This window comes from Mytilus edulis, chromosome 7 (assembly GCF_963676685.1).
Source record: "Mytilus edulis chromosome 7, xbMytEdul2.2, whole genome shotgun sequence".
NCBI lineage: Eukaryota > Metazoa > Mollusca > Bivalvia > Mytilida > Mytilidae > Mytilus > Mytilus edulis.
This window is the reverse complement of record NC_092350.1, coordinates 92,504,738-92,515,580: the sequence shown is the minus strand read 5'-3', so window position 1 is coordinate 92,515,580 and position 10,843 is coordinate 92,504,738.

The following is a 10,843-nucleotide window of genomic DNA, read 5'->3' as shown; positions in this document are numbered from 1 at the left end:
ACCGATTGGACATTAAAAATGTCAAAACTTAAACCAACTAATCTAAATAAACGAACAAGCATATAAATATATAGAATACATTTCAGTATTTTAATAATATAGTTGTCTTATATATTTCAATACTGAATATCTCTTCAACAAATTTTTTTTGCGAAACAATGATTACATTTGTCTATACAAATATTTACCCAATCAACTGCTTGCTTGTCGATTGCTCTTGGCCGAAAAGTGGAAACGTGCCAAGATCTAAAAATAGTTTAGATATATTCTAAAAAGTTGACACATTGATGGATTGGAACCAATAAAGTAAGCCGCGTGGAAATTTCACTGTGACATTTTCAGACAAATTCCAAAGTACTTTTAAGTGATTAGTACTTTTGTTTAAACACTTTGTGTAAAATCTCTAAATTTTCAAACAATTTAATAGGGTTTTTACTACAGTAGGTCAAGGGGGTCAGTAAGTGGTTTTTTTTAGAAATTTAAATAAAGTGGGGGGGGGGGGGGTGTGTCAGGGAATAGAAGTTTCTTCATAATAAAAGTTCCAAAAGGAAAATATATTCTAGATATTATTTCCACGGGAATAAATATTACAGAATAAGTTCCTAACGGAATAAATGTATGGAATATTTGTTCCAACAGGCTGAGATATTATGACAATGTTTATAACAAAGTTTCCATTGGAACTTCTGTTAATAGGCGGAACAAATGATTGTTTGTTGACAGGGTCAATTTTATGTGTAATGAAAAAAATATGTTGTGAACTTTTGAATCTCAGACGGTCAAGTATATATCCTAGTATATATATATACGAGTCTAAATTGAAAACTACGTTCAAACCTATGATTGCGTTGGATAAAAACCGCAATTTTTACGTGTGCATGTAAAACAAATTTCGTTGTTGAAGGGTCTAAAAACAGCACAAACAACATATTCCAAAAGATCAAACAAGTTGCTTTCTTAAAAAAAGAAAAGCAATACATGAACCTAAGACCGCTGACTGCCGTGTCACAAAAAGATTGTTGATAAATTTGTGTTTGCTTTTGAATTGAAATAATTGCCAGTTGAAAGTATATCTTTACAGCTTCTATTTGAATAGTTATTTAAAACTCAACTATTTTATTTATTACTTGGGAATGTACATACTGTTTCCGATTATAACTCTTTGGCAAATCCTAATTTCTACTGACCGGATGATTTATGCAAATTGCACAAACCTAACACAATATAAATTTATGCACTCAGTTTGCTTTATAATCTAGAATTCTGGATGCATTTATTTTATCTATCATATCTTTATATTGTGTGCTCATGGTAGATGGTGTATGCGGTGAAATCTGTGGCATGCAATTGATTGTGACCTCTTATGAAGAGACTTATTTTGGTCTCATAAAACATCTCAAATTTTAAGGATTTCCTGATTTTACTTTAATCAATTCAAACATTATACAGGGAAACTTAGTTTTGCCGAAGAATTTCTTAATTCAGAAGTTTATGAATACCTTTACACACTTTCGAAATAACCAATTTATATAAAAAGGTATGTAGATATTAAAAGATACCAGAATTAAAATGATGTTCGCCAGACACGAATTAAGTCTACAAGAAAAGCATCAGTCACGGACGCTCGAATGAAAAAAGTTAACAGTCTAAATACAAGTACATTACAAAGTTAAGGAATCTATTCTTTGGGTAGACAATCCTTATATCTTTTCGAACAGGTCAAAGTTTATAATAGAACAGTAACTCAAAAAGAAATGAAATAGAAACAACTCGAGGTCAGAATACCGTTAGTAATGATGACCGTGCTTGAAAGTCACATGTAAAGCTCTTTCTGCAGTGTCCTGTATTTAGATAACAAAAACGAACATAAGCTTTCACGAGTGAATTTAATAGTATTGCATGCAAGTAGTATTTTAGCGCACTAAATAGTACATAGAAAGCATCTCACTGATACTCAGAAAAATCTAATAGTTGAATTCGAATGTCAAACGGTCTACATTAAATGTTTTGACTCCGGATTCATTGACATTTTATCCTGAATTTTTGAGAACGCAAACCGATAGTGTGCTTTTGAAATGTGATCTATAATGTGAATGAATCAAGACGTGTCGGATAGTTGGTCAACACAATGAATACAATTTTCAAAACCGTACCATAGTACAAGTATGTAAATGCTATAAGGTTAAACCAGGGGCGGATACAGGATTTGACGTTAGGGGGGCGCAGAATAAAATTTCGAAAATTTTTTTGAGGTTAAAATGATCAAAGTTATTGAAATATTCTTCTAGAGTGGGTGCAATGTAGATAGATATCTTGCCAAGCGAAGTGTGGCGAGAAACATTTGTGGTAAAATGAGGGAGAAATTAAAGTTTCAATCTAAAACCGCATAATTTAAATGACAATCTACATTAACCATAATTAACAAAACATCTATTAGTTTCTGTTCATTGACTACCTCTATAAATTTACCAGAAAACGGGACTGAACAAAAGTGGAATAGAAACAATTCTGAGTACACAAACTGATTCTCCATATAAAAAAAGTGAGACGAAGCAAATGACGATAGCTCATCTGACCAATATAAGGTATTGAAAACGAAAATGATTACTGGTACAATTTATTTGTCAATTCATGATACGTGTTTTTATTTTTGTTCTATTTTCGGTGGTCGTGCTAGACTTTTTACATACTGTAAAACAAACAAAAATGGCCGCTAACCACTAAAATCAAAATGAGATCCTTAAACAATTCATTGTGCTTATTTTCTTGGGATCCCATGTAATACGGTAGTACCTACGGGTTTGGGCCTTGACCGTTTATGCATGCTTCGGCAAAATTTACATGTTGCAAGTGAGAAATCGTGTATTGTCACAGAGATATTAAATAATGAGTCAAATTAACAAACTAACCTCTCGCTTGAACCATAATCTTTATCTTTCCTTAAGAAAGAATCTAACTTACACTGCTTTCTTGGTATGATGAAATAACCAACCGGTTACCCAAATAGCGGGTATGGCTCCCACCTTCTTCGTGGTAAAGTGATGTAGGGATGTTTTTGAACTTCGATTATCAAAGAAATTGTTCATTAAAACTGCAACTAGAATGTCACAATTTTTTAATTCTAACTGCTAAAAGCCTATGATATTTGTCATCAAACGCAGTACCGCTTTTGACACCTTCCTTTGAAGTGTAACATGTTTATAGAACTTAAATAAACAAAAGGTCAGTTGATTAGTAATCACGTTAAATGATTCTGTTAAATTACTGTTTTATATAGTAATACTTGTTTGAATGTTACGACAGATTGAATGCGACGACATTAGCTTTCGTCGGATACTTTATTACGTCCGGACAACCCATGCTTTGCAAATTTTAGGGGTGTGGGGGGGGGGGGGGGCACGCCCGCCACGCCCCCGCCTAAATCCGCCCCTGGTTAAACTATTAAAACAAACAAACAAAATTTGAATTGAAATTTCATAATAAACTAACGTTCCTGTTAGTATTTTTTTTTAAATCCTTTGAATATATATAATATTAATAAACACGAACGCATACCTGTCAACCTGTGACGATGAAAATGCAGGTCATGACCTGCATTGAAGAATCAAATCTCAGGTCATAACGCGTACGAACTTTTTCGAGCTGAATTTCAGTATTTATGGTACATTTTCTTATAATGTATATCAAAGATACCAAAACATCAATGCATGTTCACTTGGTTAAGTCATTTTAAATCTTATTTATTATTATTTCATTACACTTTTAAAGATTTTTATAAACTTGTGTATCACAGTCTTATTTCCATTACTTTTTGTCATCATCTAAAATTTATTTTTCAAATATTATTTGAGACTACTAGCCTTTCAACATATCATGTAGAGGTATTACATGTATGAACATTCATCCCTCAATCTTACAAGGAAATTAGACTATGATAAAATATAGTAATACAGTTAAAGCATATCTATGGTTAAAGGAAGTATAAATGTAAAAAATAATTTTCAACTTTTTTTTGAAAATTGTATAAAGGTATAAAAATAATGAAAAGTTATTTTTCAATATGTATTTGAATTTGATATTATTATGATTTAATCTTTTTCACCCATAAAGCGTAAATATTAGGAATAATTTTGAATGGTGACAAATAAGGGGAAGTAACTCTTAGTTGAAATATCTTTGTAAAACAGGGCAATTTATTTACGACCTAAAGCTAAGGTAATTGGTGTTAATCAACAGTGTGTTTGACACCAAAGCTGTCAAGTGAAGCCATGCACTTAATGGGTCACTTTAAGTTAATTTGACAGTTTACATAGCTAGATGAACTGCATGTTCATGGAATAATTACGAATTTGCCGGTATTTCAAAGGAATATTACTTATGAAAATCAATCTCAAGGCTAAGAAATACGGGTGAAATCGGGTCATTTTCGGAATTTCCGGGTTATTTCAATGACCCTGCGGGTGATCCGGGTGATCCCTCAGAATTGTGAAAATCTCGGGTCACACCCGCAGAATCCGGGTCAGTTGACAGGTATGCGAACGTCAAGTATTAACGGATGGACATTTTAATTTTCGAATGAATCTATTTTCAAGTTCAAACATTCCACTATGTGAATATATCACTATGCAAAATATAAGCAAAGGCTTCTAAATCCATACTAAAACCAAGGATTTGTATAGTAAGTCTTACTATACAAATCCTTGCTAAAACGGTATAAAATAATCAACATTATGGTCGTGATTTAATTTTATTGTGATAATCAGTCTATGGAAGGTGCGATACGATAAAATCTTTTCTTATATCAATGAGCGATATTGTCTTATATCAACGAGTTGCATTGTGGGAAATCTCAGACGAATGTTAACATTTTTATGAAGGAACGAAGATTTCTCGGTATAAAGTAATGATTCTTTTCTTAAAACAGGCTGACATTTAACAAGACATACGTCTGCTGTATAATTTCTATGAACTATTTTAAGTTATACCAAGCAAGGTGTATTTAAACGAGAAAATTGAATTGTTGAATAAATGAGACATAAATGCACGATTTATCATTTGTAGATGTACAAATTCAATGAATGTCATATAGCAAATTATGTAGAATGCAATTGAGATGAATTCAATTGTTGGATAAGCCAAAATCGCCTACAAGTCAAAGATACTGCTATATTTTAAAATATCAATGCGATGTTTGTCTTATATCATAGCGATATTTTTTTAATATCAAAAATTTATGAATGCGATTCTTTTCTAATATAACTGCTATAGTTTTCTAATATAAAGTTAATACGATGACACATCACAATGCATGTCAAAATAGCCTGGGGTCCTGGCTAATCTTGTCAGTATAGCCAGGCGTGTATCAATGTACTGCCTGTCAATGATTGGTTAATACTAATTTTGTCCTCAATGTTTGTTTTACATCTGTATCCAATCAATTCTTGTGTAACATCAATTAGTAAAAATTAGACTGTAATTATTTTTCTTTATGAATTGATGTATAGTGTTATCATATCTAATTAGTAGTATGATGATAATTAGTAAGCAGAAAAGGGTTAATTCTTATCAGCAATCGCCTGGTGAGAAAGTTAAAAGTTTAAGATTTCACATGTCCAAGGTGTCAATTGGATTCCAATTGTGCTGGTTTACATCAAACATCAAAATTTATGCAAATATTTATTCAGCCTCACTTTAGATTCAGAGTCAACTGGCATTGAATCGATCACATGGTATTTGTTCCCCACCTGGCCCTTACGACGCGCAGCTAGATTGGGCCGGATCCCAGGCTAATGTCAAAAGAACCGCAAACATAATTCACAAACTTAGTTCATGACCGGCTTAATGTTTGAGGATCAATATCACTAAAATTTCGTATCTGTAACAAAATTAACGCTTACACGATCTTATCATTTTAAAAATGTTGCTTGACCCTATTGATATTTGAAAGTGTTAACAACCTGTTCAGTCTATTGTTTTCAATCACATGGTTTAACCGACTAATTCTGATTGAAGTGATGATGCAATGGTGGAATTTAAATGCGGTTGTAAATAGACTACAAACCTATTAGATTCTAATATAGGTCCAGTGGCCGATCAATGCTCTTTATAGCTTGTTGTTCGGTGTGAGCCAAGGCTCCGTGTTGAAGGCCGTACTTTAACCTTTAATGGTTTACTTTTTAAATTGTTACTTGGATGGAGAGTTGTCTCATTGGCACTCACACCACATCTTCCTATATCTATTTGAATTGGGACATATGGTTGGACCCCACCCCCTTATCCTAGGTTTGGAACCCCTTTTGAAAACGGCAGGGTCTGCCTTTGAGGTCCACATGGGAAATATCGAAACAGACAAAAACTAGATATGTCAAAGCGACACGAATTGTCCCGTCTTAAAATGTTGAAAAATCAGCAATTTCAATAACAAATGTGGACACAAACATGATGGTAGTCTCACATGTCAAAAATCAGCTCAAAATCTAGAGGTGTATAGAAAAAGAGTCAGTATAACTGTGATTTTCAACAATTTTCGAAGTTGTTAACCCTTAATTTTGGCCAAAATTAGCGGAGCAAAACAATTTTAAATTTCATCTGCAAATCATCATAGTTAGCTCACATACAAAAAAAAATCAGTCCAATATCTGAAAGCATTTGGAAAAAAGTCTGTATAACTGAGATTTTCAACAATTTATCAAAGTCCATAGCCCGTAATTTCAGCAAAAATTAGCCGCAAGCAGAACAAAACTTAAACTTGATCTGTAACTCAACATGGTCAACTCACATAACAAAAGTCAGCCCAATATATGAAGGCGTTTAAAAAAAAAACCTCCGTATAATGGTTTGTTACGGAATGACGGAATTTCGAAATTACGGAATTTCAGAATGACGGAATTTCGAAATTACGGAATTTCTAACAAGGATAAAGCTATATGGCACCGACAACTTCGTTGTGGACCATACATATCATTACTTAAAAAAACATTCTTTCAAACAGTCCAATCCAATACAGCTCCAAATAACAATAAATATTCAAATGGTAAAATAAATATTCCAAACAAATTAAAATGTACAAATGCTGATGTTTCGAACTTTGAAGATACCAACTGAGTAGCCTCAGGATATAAATTGAACAACTTCAGATACAACGAAAATCAAAAATCTTGTCAAACAGAAAATAAAATTGAAAATGGAATGTATTTATTATTAACATAGAAAAAATATTGAGAAGGAAAACAGTTCCTTTTTAATATCAAAGACTTTCCCCGTTGGTAAATCGATATCACTATGAACATAATCAGCTCGCCGCCTGGACGCTCTTTTACATCGCGATGACCGTGAGGGCATTCCGTTGCTTTGTTACCACAGAGATCTGACTTGCGTTTTTGACTAGTAATCGATCGTATAAATAACAATCCGTATCGCTTGTTATAAATTCATTTCTTCAATGAATACTAAAAAAAAATGTTTAGAAAACAAATGAATAAGATGTAAATGTCTGTTTACGTAAGAAATGTGTATATATTTTTTCTATATTTATACATTTAGATCGTTCAGTGCTGTTTATTTGGTATTTTTATTGACGTAATTGTTCTTGTACCATCATAACTGTCGTTGCCTTTAAAGCTTTAGAAGTGTGCACTTAACAAAAGATTCAGCACCCAAATGACGTTTTGAAGGACAGGAAAGCAGTTATTTATAAGGGGTTTATCTGATATAAGATTTATGCATGAGTTCGAATGAGAGAATTTTCCATCAAAGTAATAGTTTGTTTTAAGTAAACCATTATAGATCAAAGTAGGGCCTTAAACACGGAGCCTTGACTCTCAGCGAACACCACGCTATATAGGAACCAAAAAATAACTAGTGTTAAACCACTCAAACAGGAAAACCAACAGTCTAATTTGTATACAAAAAGGAGATTCAAAAAAGCACAGGCCAAATTTTGTCGAATCAATCTGAACGAGTACAGTATGATTCATCTTTGTCAAAAGTTAGTTTCATTGTTTTCAATAAAGAAAGTCTTCCATGCATGCGTTACGAGCATATCTGATATATATTATTTGGGTGCGTTCATTATAAATTTGCTAAATGTTATATATATGTGAACAATGATTTTGATACTTAGCTATTTGATTACGACATTGTTTATTAAACCCTATCGGTACTGGCGTTTTCAAATTTTGAAAATGGTGGATTGAACCTGGTTATATTGCGCTAAACCTGTCACGTGTATGACAGTATCATCAAATTCTGTCATATTTACAACGATGCATGAACAAAACAGACATAAGAGGTAAAATTGTCAAAATTTGGAGAAAGCAGTCAAATATTAATACTAATAATTACTATTATAGATATTACAAAAACACCGCTATGATATTTTAAAAGTATCGCATTGATATTTTAAAAGTATCGCATTGATATTTTAAAAGTACCGCATTGTTTATTTATGTATATAGGAAAAACACAGCACTTCAAATTTTTCACGGACATAAACTTTAGCTTCTAACTAACTTCTGAATGTATATTTAGACTCAATTGTTGTTTATATTTGAACAATAAGTTTTAAAGTTAGTATTTTCATAATTTTTCGTTGCCGAAAACAACATTTTCCGCATGGAATGTCTGCATATTTACAATTGATATTAGACAATATCGCTCATTGATATAAGAAAAGTTTTTATCGATACGCTTCTTCCATAGACTGATAATTGTAAATCATTTTTACGGTTGATGTGAGCTGCAAGGATTTAAAATCATACTTTATGGATTGAAAACACACAAGTATTTTTTATTCACGACCGTTTTAAATCTGAATATTTAATAAACTTGTATTACTTTCCGTTTTTATGGATCTATAATAATACAAAAAAAAATAATTATAATTACTCATAAAACCCAAATAACAAAATGGTATGAAATAAATAACGTAGAAATTTAAGGATTATTGTTTATAAACAATTTTTTTTTGTATGATGCAAGAATTTATTAAGATTTAATTTTTATGTTTCCTGTACAAATGAATATTTAAAAATACCAAAGCAGAGTATCTTGTCGTATAAAATGCTTATTTCTTAATTGCAACTCTGAAAACATTCTGATTTCAATCATTGTTAGGTTCTTCAGAAACATAAATACAGTATATATTTTATATATATGTCTTTGATTCGGATTGAATTAAATAAATTTGATAAGAATATTATCTTTCTGTTTTCCGATCTAATATTAATATTTTAACTAGAATGTTCTCTCTCGTAAATCTATGACTGAAATACACAGTATCCCGTGTTTCAATCTTCAAACATAATTAGTTTAATACATGTTATCGAGACAACAGACACTACCACGTTATAATTGATCTAGATACACACAGTGTACAGTTGTCGTTTTAAAACATAATTGCATCGTCAAGGGCCACCAAGAGACCACATCAAAGACTAAACTGGTCCGCCGTTCTATCTATAGCTTCGCACCAGTGTAGCGATAAGTGAACACAACAGGGGTCCAGTTTAATCAAAGACTTGATAACGACCTGTTAAGACCTATATAAATAACCGAAAACTTTCGAGACGTTCCGAGAAATTTATTCTGACTGCCGGCCGATAGATATCGGGTGGCCCATAGACACATCCAAAACTCGCCAATATATTAGCATGAACCCCCTGTTCATGCAAAAAGTTAAAAAGTATATTCAAACAAAACGCATTTGACTCACAGGTCGAACAACTGGTGTTCTTTAACCCTGCTGACTGCCATTGGCGATATATATATCCCTGCTTTCATGTCGATCCGGCCCACGGTGATTTCGACCATATTTAAAGTCGATCCGGCCCCAATAAAAATATATTTATAAAGAATAAAAATAAAAATATATATTAATTGTAATTCATAAATGTTTATGAATTTTATTATAATGCAAAAGGTGTACGGTAAAAGAAAATGGCATATTTGACGAATGTCTTCTTTACACGGGTATAAAACAACTAGGTTGATTATGTTTGCATTACAAGTTTTCAAACTTGTTTTTTTATCTACACACAACCAGAGACATATATTATGTCTCTGACACAGTATTCAAAATATTGTCAACTTAAAAAAAAATAATGACTATATTCGATATTACAAAAAACAACAAGTGTATGATATATTACAGTCCCTGATGTTACCTGAAAACAAATACATTATTATAAGACATAACATCAAACAAAAGATCAAACTATAAAGACCTTGTTGATTACGTAACTTCAATACGCATGGATATCCTTAAAATAAACTACTATCTGATTGTACATGTTAAACACGTGCTCAATATCCATACTTTTTTGTTGATTGTTGTCAAACAGGTGACAATCGTTAAACTTCGGCTTCAAAACGCGAACTTTAATTACCCGCCATATTTTCACAACAACACTGACCCATTGAAAATATAAATTGACGATTATACGAAAATTATGCGAAAAAAATGGTAAAATCGTGCTCAGAAGACTAAGTTTATGATGTTTGTATGCATTGGCCCAAGAATTGGAATAATATCATTTTTCACCGGTCACTCGTTACATATGACTTTAAATGGATAAAAATCGCCATGACATTCAAGGAAAATAACTTAATTTTGATATGCTGTTCAAAGTTGCTATACAAAAAGACACAATCATAACCATTTTGGTATCGACTTAAAATATTTCATCTTACTCCAATATATTCATACTTCTCTTACCTGTTGTCATCCATCATTCCAAATTCCATTTATACTGATTCATTCCTTATCATTTATTATGGGGCCGAATCGGTTTGGGACTGGATACCTATATAGCCATATTATGAAATGATGTGTCTGCAAATCTGT